Source organism: Arvicanthis niloticus, chromosome 1 (genome assembly GCF_011762505.2).
Source record: "Arvicanthis niloticus isolate mArvNil1 chromosome 1, mArvNil1.pat.X, whole genome shotgun sequence".
NCBI lineage: Eukaryota > Metazoa > Chordata > Mammalia > Rodentia > Muridae > Arvicanthis > Arvicanthis niloticus.
The window spans coordinates 31,162,480-31,174,753 of record NC_047658.1 but is presented as its reverse complement, the minus strand read 5'-3'; the positions used below and the strand labels follow the sequence as shown (position 1 = coordinate 31,174,753).

General features: G+C 51.2%; 7 non-coding genes across 7 annotated transcripts; all 7 read left to right on the top strand.

The window, feature by feature from the left end:
- Positions 1-336: 336 nt before the first annotated feature.
- Positions 337-431, top strand: LOC117701087 (small nucleolar RNA SNORD116). Its single transcript, XR_004605628.1, has one exon. It is a non-coding gene; the product is annotated as a small nucleolar RNA SNORD116 (small nucleolar RNA).
- Positions 432-2,297: 1,866 nt separating this feature from the next.
- Positions 2,298-2,391, top strand: LOC117700679 (small nucleolar RNA SNORD116). Its single transcript, XR_004605555.1, has one exon. It is a non-coding gene; the product is annotated as a small nucleolar RNA SNORD116 (small nucleolar RNA).
- A 1,817-nt stretch (positions 2,392-4,208) lies between these two features.
- LOC117700674 (small nucleolar RNA SNORD116) lies at positions 4,209-4,302 on the top strand. The gene has a single exon (XR_004605554.1). It is a non-coding gene; the product is annotated as a small nucleolar RNA SNORD116 (small nucleolar RNA).
- Positions 4,303-6,162: 1,860 nt separating this feature from the next.
- Positions 6,163-6,256, top strand: LOC117700663 (small nucleolar RNA SNORD116). Its single transcript, XR_004605552.1, has one exon. It is a non-coding gene; the product is annotated as a small nucleolar RNA SNORD116 (small nucleolar RNA).
- A 1,884-nt stretch (positions 6,257-8,140) lies between these two features.
- Positions 8,141-8,234, top strand: LOC117700656 (small nucleolar RNA SNORD116). The gene has a single exon (XR_004605551.1). It is a non-coding gene; the product is annotated as a small nucleolar RNA SNORD116 (small nucleolar RNA).
- Positions 8,235-10,129: 1,895 nt separating this feature from the next.
- On the top strand, positions 10,130-10,223 carry LOC117700645 (small nucleolar RNA SNORD116). The gene has a single exon (XR_004605544.1). It is a non-coding gene; the product is annotated as a small nucleolar RNA SNORD116 (small nucleolar RNA).
- Positions 10,224-12,076: 1,853 nt separating this feature from the next.
- Positions 12,077-12,170, top strand: LOC117700634 (small nucleolar RNA SNORD116). Its single transcript, XR_004605536.1, has one exon. It is a non-coding gene; the product is annotated as a small nucleolar RNA SNORD116 (small nucleolar RNA).
- The last annotated feature ends 104 nt before the right edge of the window (positions 12,171-12,274 follow it).

Here is a 12,274-nt window from a genome sequence, read left to right as displayed (position 1 = left end):
ATGCGGTTTGACAGTGGCTAATGAATCTCCAGTGACCTGGTTGGTCTTCCTGAAAGTCCTGAGAGCGCCAGAGGTCAAAGGTAAGGAACTCAGAAATGGCCCGAGGACTCAAGGTGCTCAGGGTCTTGGTGGAGCTGGGAGGAGCTGGCCATCCCTGCATCCTGTCCATTCGGGACATGCAGCAGGCTCAGGGCCTCCTGGTGCTCCCAGGTTTGGGCTTAGGCCCATTCTTCCCTGGTAATGGATGGGCAATATCTTGCAATTCCTTGCTCTCCCCAAAGCCTGAGCACTCCAGACTACCCAGATCCTCTCTGTGCATGGCACTCCATCGTGCTTGGATCTATGATGATTCCCAGTCAAACATTCCTTGGAAAATCTGAACAAAATGAGTGAAAACTCACTACCGCTTCTGTCATCGTGGACTGAGGTCCGGCACCTTGGGTCACCCAGGTCCTCTGGGCGTCAGACACAGGCTTGCCAAGCACTCTATTGGCCTTGCCTTCCTCAGGCTCTAGCCAGACTCTCTACAGATGGGCCTGTGCTTTGCCTACTCTGACAGAAACCATGGCCTAGAACAAAGCAGCCCCCTTTGCTCTAGTGGCATCTTCAGTGGCTGTTGAGGAATGGCTTGGCAGAGACTGAGTAGAAAGTCCTGCCAGCTACAAGGTGTGGCCTGAAGCCCAAGTGCAGAGTAGACTGTGAGGCAGAAGTAGATGCATGCAAGTGTGTTCAGGCTACCCAGATGCTTTGACATGAACAACCCTGCTGTGTTGCTCCACAGAGTGACTATGGAAAGCTGGCTGCAGGTCCAATGTGGCCAGATGCCTTAGCATGTCTCAGGGACTGTATGACAGTAATGTAATCAGGTGGTTACCAAGAAGACTCTGTGTCTCATGCAGCAAGCTGGATTCCTGGGCCAGTGGCTTGGAAAGAGAACAGAGTTTGATAAAGGAAGGGAAAGGCCAAAGTCTGAGATAGAGTTGGGGAAAAACAGACATAGAGAAGAGAGAGACAGACAGAGAGAAAGAGAGAGAGAGAGAGAGAGAGAGAGAGAGGAGAGAGAGAGAGAGAAGAGAGAGAGAGAGAGAGAGAGAGAGAGAGAGAGAGAGAGAGAGAGGAGGGAGATAGTGGAAGAGGGAGAAGGAGAGAGAAAGAGAGAGAAACAAAGGTAGAGACAGAGAGAAAGTTAGAGAAGAAGAAGAAAGAGACTGAGAGACAGAGATCCCCATACAGAGAGACAAAACAAATCTGGTGGTGCTTATGGACAAAGTAAGCCTACTACTCCTATGCTGGTTATCAGAACCTTAAGAGGAGGTCAAATTCTGTCTCATGCTAGGACCCTGTAGTATGGAAGCATGTAGCTTTGTAGCCATGGTGGAAGATGCTCAAGTGGTGTGCAGAGATACTTAGAGACACAGGGTTTTGCTGGTGATGTTGGCCAGAGTTTCCACCTCATTCTCCTTTGCATTAGGCAAGAGGACCTGAGATTGTTCTTATCCGTTTTATTTTTGTTCTGCCATATTTGATTGAGAAGTACCCTCATTCTTTTGGCAAGGTTGTGCTGGGCGCTGGTGGAGAAGGTTGATGTGTTGGAGCTCCTGGCATGTGCTGTGTCCCTCTAGAGCAGCTCAGATATCATCCTGAAGGCCATGGAGTTAGGGGAGTGCCCAGGAAGCACTTGATAGCAAAGGGCATGTTTTGTCTCCAGGCAAGGCTTGAGAGGAAAAGCATCCCTGATGTGGAAGGGCAGGGCCCAGAGGTTGGCAAGAGCAGGAGTGTTGAGGGCGCCTGTGTGGTCTGACCATGCCAAAAGAAACAGCAAGCCCATCATCCATCCTGGTTTGCATGGGTCCCAGTGTAATGGCGGCATGTGCTCTCTGCTGTCTTCCCAGGGTCGCATACATTGTCCAGCATGGGCCATGGGTGACTTCCTTGAGGGGAAATGGCCCCACCACATAGGATGCGGTTTGACAGTGGCTGAATGAAGCTCCAGTGACCTGGTTTGGTCTTCCTGAAAGTCCTGAGAGCGCCAGAGGTCAAAGGTAAGGAACTCAGAAATGGCCCGAGGACTCAAGGTGCTCAGGTCTTGGTGGAGCTGGGAGGAGCTGCCATCCCTGCATCCTGTCCATTCGGGACATGCAGCAGGCTCAGGGCCTCCTGGTGCTCCCAGGTTTGGGGCTTAGGCCCATTCTTCCCTGGTAATGGATGGGCAATATCTTGCAATTCCTTGCTCTCCCCAAAGCCTGAGCACTCCAGACTACCCAGATCCTCTCTGTGCATGGCACTCCATCGTGCTTGGATCTATGATGATTCCCAGTCAAACATTCCTTGGAAAATCTGAACAAAATGAGTGAAAACTCACTACCGCTTCTGTCATCGGGACTGAGGTCCGGCACCTTGGGTCACCCAGGTCCTCTGGGCGTCAGACACAGGCTTGCCAAGCACTCTATTGGCCTTGCCTTCCTCAGGCTCTAGCCAGACTCTCTACAGATGGGCCTGTGCTTTGCCTACTCTGACAGAAACCATGGCCTAGAACAAAGCAGCCCCCTTTGCTCTAGTGGCATCTTCAGTGGCTGTTGAGGAATGGCTTGGCAGAGACTGAGTAGAAAGTCCTGCCAGCTCCAAGGTGTGGCCTGCAGCCCAAGTGCAGAGTAGACTGTGAGGCAGAAGTAGATGCATGCAAGTGTGTTCAGGCTACCCAGATGCTTTGACATGAACAACCCTGCTGTGTTGCTCCACAGAGTGACTATGGAAAGCTGGCTGCAGGTCCAATGTGGCCAGATGCCTTAGCATGTCTCAGGGACTGTATGACAGTAATGTAATCAGGTGGTTACCAAGAAGACTCTGTGTCTCATGCAGCAAGCTGGATTCCTGGGCCAGTGGCTTGGAAAGAGAACAGAGTTTGATAGGGGAAGGGAAAGGCCAAAGTCTGAGATAGAGTTGGGGAAAAACAGACATAGAGAAGAGAGAGACAGAGAGAGAGAGAGAGAGAGAGAGAGAGAGAGAGAGAGAGAGAGAGAGAGAGAGAGGAGGGAGATAGTGGAAGAGGGAGAAGGAGAGAGAAAGAGAGAGAAACAAAGGTAGAGACAGAGAGAAAGTTAGAGAAGAAGAAGAAAGAGACTGAGAGACAGAGATCCCGATACAGAGAGACAAAACAAATCTGGTGGTGCTTATGGACAAAGTAAGCCTACTACTCCTATGCTGGTTATCAGAACCTTAAGAGGAGGTCAAATTCTGTCTCATGCTAGGACCCTGTAGTATGGAAGCATGTAGCTTTGTAGCCATGGTGGAAGATGCTCAAGTGGTGTGCAGAGATACTTAGAGACACAGGGTTTTGCTGGTGATGTTGGCCAGAGGTCCACCTCATTCTCCTTTGCATTAGGCAAGAGGACCTGAGATTGTTCTTATCCGTTTTATTTTTGTTCTGCCATATTTGATTGAGAAGTACCCTCATTCTTTTGGCAAGGTTGTGCTGGGCACTGGTGGAGAAGGTTGATGTGTTGGAGCTCCTGGCATGTGCTGTGTCCCTCTAGAGCAGCTCAGATATCATCCTGAAGGCCATGGAGTTAGGGGAGTGCCCAGGAAGCACTTGATAGCAAAGGGCATGTTTTGTCTCCAGGCAAGGCTTGAGAGGAAAAGCATCCCTGATGTGGAAGGGCAGGGCCCAGAGGTTGGCAAGAGCAGGAGTGTTGAGGGCGCCTGTGTGGTCTGACCATGCCAAAAGAAACAGCAAGCCCATCATCCATCCTGGTTTGCATGGGTCCCAGTGTAATGGCGGCATGTGCTCTCTGCTGTCTTCCCAGGGTCGCATACATTGTCCAGCATGGGCCATGGGTGACTTCCTTGAGGGGAAATGGCCCCACCACATAGGATGCGGTTTGACAGTGGCTGAATGAAGCTCCAGTGACCTGGTTTGGTCTTCCTGAAAGTCCTGAGAGCGCCAGAGGTCAAAGGTAAGGAACTCAGAAATGGCCCGAGGACTCAAGGTGCTCAGGTCTTGGTGGAGCTGGGAGGAGCTGCCATCCCTGCATCCTGTCCATTCGGGACATGCAGCAGGCTCAGGGCCTCCTGGTGCTCCCAGGTTTGGGGCTTAGGCCCATTCTTCCCTGGTAATGGATGGGCAATATCTTGCAATTCCTTGCTCTCCCCAAAGCCTGAGCACTCCAGACTACCCAGATCCTCTCTGTGCATGGCACTCCATCGTGCTTGGATCTATGATGATTCCCAGTCAAACATTCCTTGGAAAATCTGAACAAAATGAGTGAAAACTCACTACCGCTTCTGTCATCGGGACTGAGGTCCGGCACCTTGGGTCACCCAGGTCCTCTGGGTGTCAGACACAGGCTTGCCAAGCACTCTATTGGCCTTGCCTTCCTCAGGCTCTAGCCAGACTCTCTACAGATGGGCCTGTGCTTTGCCTACTCTGACAGAAACCATGGCCTAGAACAAAGCAGCCCCCTTTGCTCTAGTGGCATCTTCAGTGGTTGTTGAGGAGTGGCTTGGAAGAGACTGAGTAGAAAGTCCTGCCAGCTCCAAGGTGTGGCCTGCAGCCCAAGTGCAGATTAGACTGTGAGGCAGAAGTAGGATGAGCAGTGGCACCAAAGCCACTGGGTTGTACACTTGAATGCATGCAAGTGTGTTCAGGCTACCCAGATGCTTTGACATGAACAACCCTGCTGTGTTGCTCCACAGAGTGACTATGGAAAGCTGGCTGCAGGTCCAATGTGGCCAGATGCCTTAGCATGTCTCAGGGACTGTATGACAGTAATGTAATCAGGTGGTTACCAAGAAGACTCTGTGTCTCATGCAGCAAGCTGGATTCCTGGGCCAGTGGCTTGGAAAGAGAACAGAGTTTGATAGGGGAAGGGAAAGGCCAAAGTCTGAGATAGAGTTGGTGAAAAACAGACATAGAGAAGAGAGAGACAGAGAGAGAGAGAGAGAGAGAGAGAGAGAGAGAGAGAGAGAGAGAGAGAGAGAGAGAGGAGGGAGATAGTGGAAGAGGGAGAAGGAGAGAGAAAGAGAGAGAAACAAAGGTAGAGACAGAGAGAAAGTTAGAGAAGAAGAAGAAAGAGACTGAGAGACAGAGATCCCGATAGAGAGAGACAAAACAAATCTGGTGGTGCTTATGGACAAAGTAAGCCTACTACTCCTATGCTGGTTATCAGAACCTTAAGAGGAGGTCAAATTCTGTCTCATGCTAGGACCCTGTAGTATGGAAGCATGTAGCTTTGTAGCCATGGTGGAAGATGCTCAAGTGGTGTGCAGAGATACTTAGAGACACAGGGTTTTGCTGGTGATGTTGGCCAGAGCTTCCACCTCATTCTCCTTTGCATTAGGCAAGAGGACCTGAGATTGTTCTTATCCGTTTTATTTTTGTTCTGCCATATTTGATTGAGAAGTACCCTCATTCTTTTGGCAAGGTTGTGCTGGGCGCTGGTGGAGAAGGTTGATGTGTTGGAGCTCCTGGCATGTGCTGTGTCCCTCTAGAGCAGCTCAGATATCATCCTGAAGGCCATGGAGTTAGGGGAGTGCCCAGGAAGCCCTTGATAGCAAAGGGCATGTTTTGTCTCCAGGCAAGGCTTGAGAGGAAAAGCATCCCTGATGTGGAAGGGCAGGGCCCAGAGGTTAGCAAGAGCAGGAGTGTTGAGGGCGCCTGTGTGGTCTGACCATGCCAAAAGAAACAGCAAGCCCATCATCCATCCTGGTTTGCATGGGTCCCAGTGTAATGGTGGCATGTGCTCTCTGCTGTCTTCCCAGGGTCGCATACATTGTCCAGCATGGGCCATGGGTGTCTTCCTTGAGGGGAAATGGCCCCACCACATAGGATGCGGTTTGACAGTGGCTGAATGAAGCTCCAGTGACCTGGTTTGGTCTTCCTGAAAGTCCTGAGAGCGCCAGAGGTCAAAGGTAAGGAACTCAGAAATGGCCCGAGGACTCAAGGTGCTCAGGTCTTGGTGGAGCTGGGAGGAGCTGCCATCCCTGCATCCTGTCCATTCGGGACATGCAGCAGGCTCAGGGCCTCCTGGTGCTCCCAGGTTTGGGGCTTAGGCCCATTCTTCCCTGGTAATGGATGGGCAATATCTTGCAATTCCTTGCTCTCCCCAAAGCCTGAGCACTCCAGACTACCCAGATCCTCTCTGTGCATGGCACTCCATCGTGCTTGGATCTATGATGATTCCCAGTCAAACATTCCTTGGAAAATCTGAACAAAATGAGTGAAAACTCACTACCGCTTCTGTCATCGGGACTGAGGTCCGGCACCTTGGGTCACCCAGGTCCTCTGGGCGTCAGACACAGGCTTGCCAAGCACTCTATTGGCCTTGCCTTCCTCAGGCTCTAGCCAGACTCTCTACAGATGGGCCTGTGCTTTGCCTACTCTGACAGAAACCATGGCCTAGAACAAAGCAGCCCCCTTTGCTCTAGTGGCATCTTCAGTGGTTGTTGAGGAATGGCTTGGCAGAGACTGAGTAGAAAGTCCTGCCAGCTCCAAGGTGTGGCCTGCAGCCCAAGTGCAGAGTAGACTGTGAGGCAGAAGTAGGATGAGCAGTGGCACCAAAGCCACTGGGTTGTACACTGGAATGCATGCAAGTGTGTTCAGGCTACCCAGATGCTTTGACATGAACAACCCTGCTGTGTTGCTCCACAGAGTGACTATGGAAAGCTGGCTGCAGGTCCAATGTGGCCAGATGCCTTAGCATGTCTCAGGGACTGTATGACAGTAATGTAATCAGGTGGTTACCAAGAAGACTCTGTGTCTCATGCAGCAAGCTGGATTCCTGGGCCAGTGGCTTGGAAAGAGAACAGAGTTTGATAGGGGAAGGGAAAGGCCAAAGTCTGAGATAGAGTTGGGGAAAAACAGACATAGAGAAGAGAGAGACAGAGATAGAGAGAGAGAGAGAGAGAGAGAGAGAGAGAGAGAGAGAGAGAGAGAGAGAGAGAGAGAGAGAGAGAGAGGAGAGGAGGGAGATAGTGGAAGAGGGAGAAGGAGAGAGAAAGAGAGAGAAACAAAGGTAGAGACAGAGAGAAAGTTAGAGAAGAAGAAGAAAGAGACTGAGAGACAGAGATCCCAATACAGAGAGACAAAACAAATCTGGTGGTGCTTATGGACAAAGTAAGCCTGCTACTCCTATGCTGGTTATCAGAACCTTCAGAGGAGGTCAAATTCTGTCTCATGCTAGGACCCTGTAGTATGGAAGCATGTAGCTTTGTAGCCATGGTGGAAGATGCTCAAGTGGTGTGCAGAGATACTTAGAGACACAGGGTTTTGCTGGTGATGTTGGCCAGAGGTTCCACCTCATTCTCCTTTGCATTAGGCAAGAGGACCTGAGATTGTTCTTATCCGTTTTATTTTTGTTCTGCCATATTTGATTGAGAAGTACCCTCATTCTTTTGGCAAGGTTGTGCTGGGCGCTGGTGGAGAAGGTTGATGTGTTGGAGCTCCTGGCATGTGCTGTGTCCCTCTAGAGCAGCTCAGATATCATCCTGAAGGCCATGGAGTTAGGGGAGTGCCCAGGAAGCACTTGATAGCAAAGGGCATGTTTTGTCTCCAGGCAAGGCTTGAGAGGAAAAGCATCCCTGATGTGGAAGGGCAGGGCCCAGAGGTTGGCAAGAGCAGGAGTGTTGAGGGCGCCTGTGTGGTCTGACCATGCCAAAAGAAACAGCAAGCCCATCATCCATCCTGGTTTGCATGGGTCCCAGTGTAATGGCGGCATGTGCTCTCTGCTGTCTTCCCAGGGTCGCATACATTGTCCAGCATGGGCCATGGGTGTACTTCCTTGAGGGGAAATGGCCCCACCACATAGGTTGCGGTTTGACAGTGGCTGAATGAAGCTCCAGTGACCTGGTTTGGTCTTCCTGAAAGTCCTGAGAGCGCCAGAGGTCAAAGGTAAGGAACTCAGAAATGGCCCGAGGACTCAAGGTGCTCAGGTCTTGGTGGAGCTGGGAGGAGCTGCCATCCCTGCATCCTGTCCATTCGGGACATGCAGCAGGCTCAGGGCCTCCTGGTGCTCCCAGGTTTGGGGCTTAGGCCCATTCTTCCCTGGTAATGGATGGGCAATATCTTGCAATTCCTTGCTCTCCCCAAAGCCTGAGCACTCCAGACTACCCAGATCCTCTCTGTGCATGGCACTCCATCGTGCTTGGATCTATGATGATTCCCAGTCAAACATTCCTTGGAAAATCTGAACAAAATGAGTGAAAACTCACTACCGCTTCTGTCATCGGGACTGAGGTCCGGCACCTTGGGTCACCCAGGTCCTCTGGGCGTCAGACACAGGCTTGCCAAGCACTCTATTGGCCTTGCCTTCCTCAGGCTCTAGCCAGACTCTCTACAGATGGGCCTGTGCTTTGCCTACTCTGACAGAAACCATGGCCTAGAACAAAGCAGCCCCCTTTGCTCTAGTGGCATCTTCAGTGGTTGTTGAGGAATGGCTTGGCAGAGACTGAGTAGAAAGTCCTGCCAGCTCCAAGGTGTGGCCTGCAGCCCAAGTGCAGAGTAGACTGTGAGGCAGAAGTAGGATGAGCAGTGGCACCAAAGCCACTGGGTTGTACACTGGAATGCATGCAAGTGTGTTCAGGCTACCCAGATGCTTTGACATGAACAACCCTGCTGTGTTGCTCCACAGAGTGACTATGGAAAGCTGGCTGCAGGTCCAATGTGGCCAGATGCCTTAGCATGTCTCAGGGACTGTATGACAGTAATGTAATCAGGTGGTTACCAAGAAGACTCTGTGTCTCATGCAGCAAGCTGGATTCCTGGGCCAGTGGCTTGGAAAGAGAACAGAGTTTGATAGGGGAAGGGAAAGGCCAAAGTCTGAGATAGAGTTGGGGAAAAACAGACATAGAGAAGAGAGAGACAGAGAGAGAGAGAGAGAGAGAGAGAGAGAGAGAGAGAGAGAGAGAGAGAGAGAGAGATGAGAGAGAGAGAGAGAGAAAGAGAGAGAGCGAGAGGAGGGAGATAGTGGAAGAGGGAGAAGGAGAGAGAAAGAGAGAGAAACAAAGGTAGAGACAGAGAGAAAGTTAGAGAAGAAGAAGAAAGAGACTGAGAGACAGAGATCCCAATACAGAGAGACAAAACAAATCTGGTGGTGCTTATGGACAAAGTAAGCCTGCTACTCCTATGCTGGTTATCAGAACCTTAAGAGGAGGTCAAATTCTGTCTCATGCTAGGACCCTGTAGTATGGAAGCATGTAGCTTTGTAGCCATGGTGGAAGATGCTCAAGTGGTGTGCAGAGATACTTAGAGACACAGGGTTTTGCTGGTGATGTTGGCCAGAGCTTCCACCTCATTCTCCTTTGCATTAGGCAAGAGGACCTGAGATTGTTCTTATCTGTTTTATTTTTGTTCTGCCATATTTGATTGAGAAGTACCCTCATTCTTTTGGCAAGGTTGTGCTGGGCGCTGGTGGAGAAGGTTGATGTGTTGGAGCTCCTGGCATGTGCTGTGTCCCTCTAGAGCAGCTCAGATATCATCCTGAAGGCCATGGAGTTAGGGGAGTGCCCAGGAAGCACTTGATAGCAAAGGGCATGTTTTGTCTCCAGGCAAGGCTTGAGAGGAAAAGCATCCCTGATGTGGAAGGGCAGGGCCCAGAGGTTGGCAAGAGCAGGAGTGTTGAGGGCGCCTGTGTGGTCTGACCATGCCAAAAGAAACAGCAAGCCCATCATCCATCCTGGTTTGCATGGGTCCCAGTGTAATGGCGGCATGTGCTCTCTGCTGTCTTCCCAGGGTCGCATACATTGTCCAGCATGGGCCATGGGTGTCTTCCTTGAGGGGAAATGGCCCCACCACATAGGATGCGGTTTGACAGTGGCTGAATGAAGCTCCAGTGACCTGGTTTGGTCTTCCTGAAAGTCCTGAGAGCGCCAGAGGTCAAAGGTAAGGAACTCAGAAATGGCCCGAGGACTCAAGGTGCTCAGGTCTTGGTGGAGCTGGGAGGAGCTGCCATCCCTGCATCCTGTCCATTCGGGACATGCAGCAGGCTCAGGGCCTCCTGGTGCTCCCAGGTTTGGGGCTTAGGCCCATTCTTCCCTGGTAATGGATGGGCAATATCTTGCAATTCCTTGCTCTCCCCAAAGCCTGAGCACTCCAGACTACCCAGATCCTCTCTGTGCATGGCACTCCATCGTGCTTGGATCTATGATGATTCCCAGTCAAACATTCCTTGGAAAATCTGAACAAAATGAGTGAAAACTCACTACCGCTTCTGTCATCGGGACTGAGGTCCGGCACCTTGGGTCACCCAGGTCCTCTGGGCGTCAGACACAGGCTTGCCAAGCACTCTATTGGCCTTGCCTTCCTCAGGCTCTAGCCAGAACCTCTACAGATGGGCCTGTGCTTTGCCTCCTCTGACAGAAACCATGGCCTAGAACAAAGCAGCCCCCTTTGCTCTAGTGGCATCTTCAGTGGTTGTTGAGGAATGGCTTGGCAGAGACTGAGTAGAAAGTCCTGCCAGCTCCAAGGTGTGGCCTGCAGCCCAAGTGCAGATTAGACTGTGAGGCAGAAGTAGGATGAGCAGTGGCACCAAATCCACTGGGTTGTACACTGGAATGCATGCAAGTGTGTTCAGGCTACCCAGATGCTTTGACATGAACAACCCTGCTGTGTTGCTCCACAGAGTGACTATGGAAAGCTGGCTGCAGGTCCAATGTGGCCAGATGCCTTAGCATGTCTCAGGGACTGTATGACAGTAATGTAATCAGGTGGTTACCAAGAAGACTCTGTGTCTCATGCAGCAAGCTGGATTCCTGGGCCAGTGGCTTGGAAAGAGAACAGAGTTTGATAGGGGAAGGGAAAGGCCAAAGTCTGAGATAGAGTTGGGGAAAAACAGACATAGAGAAGAGAGAGACAGAGAGAGAGAGAGAGAGAGAGAGAGAGAGAGAGAGAGAGAGAGAGAGAGGAGGGAGATAGTGGAAGAGGGAGAAGGAGAGAGAAAGAGAGAGAAACAAAGGTAGAGACAGAGAGAAAGTTAGAGAAGAAGAAGAAAGAGACTGAGAGACAGAGATCCCGATACAGAGAGACAAAACAAATCTGGTGGTGCTTATGGACAAAGTAAGCCTACTACTCCTATGCTGGTTATCAGAACCTTCAGAGGAGGTCAAATTCTGTCTCATGCTAGGACCCTGTAGTATGGAAGCATGTAGCTTTGTAGCCATGGTGGAAGATGCTCAAGTGGTGTGCAGAGATACTTAGAGACACAGGGTTTTGCTGGTGATGTTGGCCAGGGCTTCCACCTCATTCTCCTTTGCATTAGGCAAGAGGACCTGAGATTGTTCTTATCCGTTTTATTTTTGTTCTGCCATATTTGATTGAGAAGTACCCTCATTCTTTTGGCAAGGTTGTGCTGGGCGCTGGTGGAGAAGGTTGATGTGTTGGAGCTCCTGGCATGTGCTGTGTCCCTCTAGAGCAGCTCAGATATCATCCTGAAGGCCATGGAGTTAGGGGAGTGCCCAGGAAGCACTTGATAGCAAAGGGCATGTTTTGTCTCCAGGCAAGGCTTGAGAGGAAAAGCATCCCTGATGTGGAAAGGGCAGGGCCCAGAGGTTGGCAAGAGCAGGAGTGTTGAGGGCGCCTGTGTGGTCTGACCATGCCAAAAGAAACAGCAAGCCCATCATCCATCCTGGTTTGCATGGGTCCCAGTGTAATGGCGGCATGTGCTCTCTGCTGTCTTCCCAGGGTCGCATACATTGTCCAGCATGGGCCATGGGTGACTTCCTTGAGGGGAAATGGCCCCACCACATAGGATGCGGTTTGACAGTGGCTGAATGAAGCTCCAGTGACCTGGTTTGGTCTTCCTGAAAGTCCTGAGAGTGCCAGAGGTCAAAGGTAAGGAACTCAGAAATGGCCCGAGGACTCAAGGTGCTCAGGTCTTGGTGGAGCTGGGAGGAGCTGCCATCCCTGCATCCTGTCCATTCGGGACATGCAGCAGGCTCAGGGCCTCCTGGTGCTCCCAGGTTTGGGGCTTAGGCCCATTCTTCCCTGGTAATGGATGGGCAATATCTTGCAATTCCTTGCTCTCCCCAAAGCCTGAGCACTCCAGACTACCCAGATCCTCTCTGTGCATGGCACTCCATCGTGCTTGGATCTATGATGATTCCCAGTCAAACATTCCTTGGAAAATCTGAACAAAATGAGTGAAAACTCACTACCGCTTCTGTCATCGGGACTGAGGTCCGGCACCTTGGGTCACCCAGGTCCTCTGGGCGTCAGACACAGGCTTGCCAAGCACTCTATTGGCCTTGCCTTCCTCAGGCTCTAGCCAGACTCTCTACAGATGGG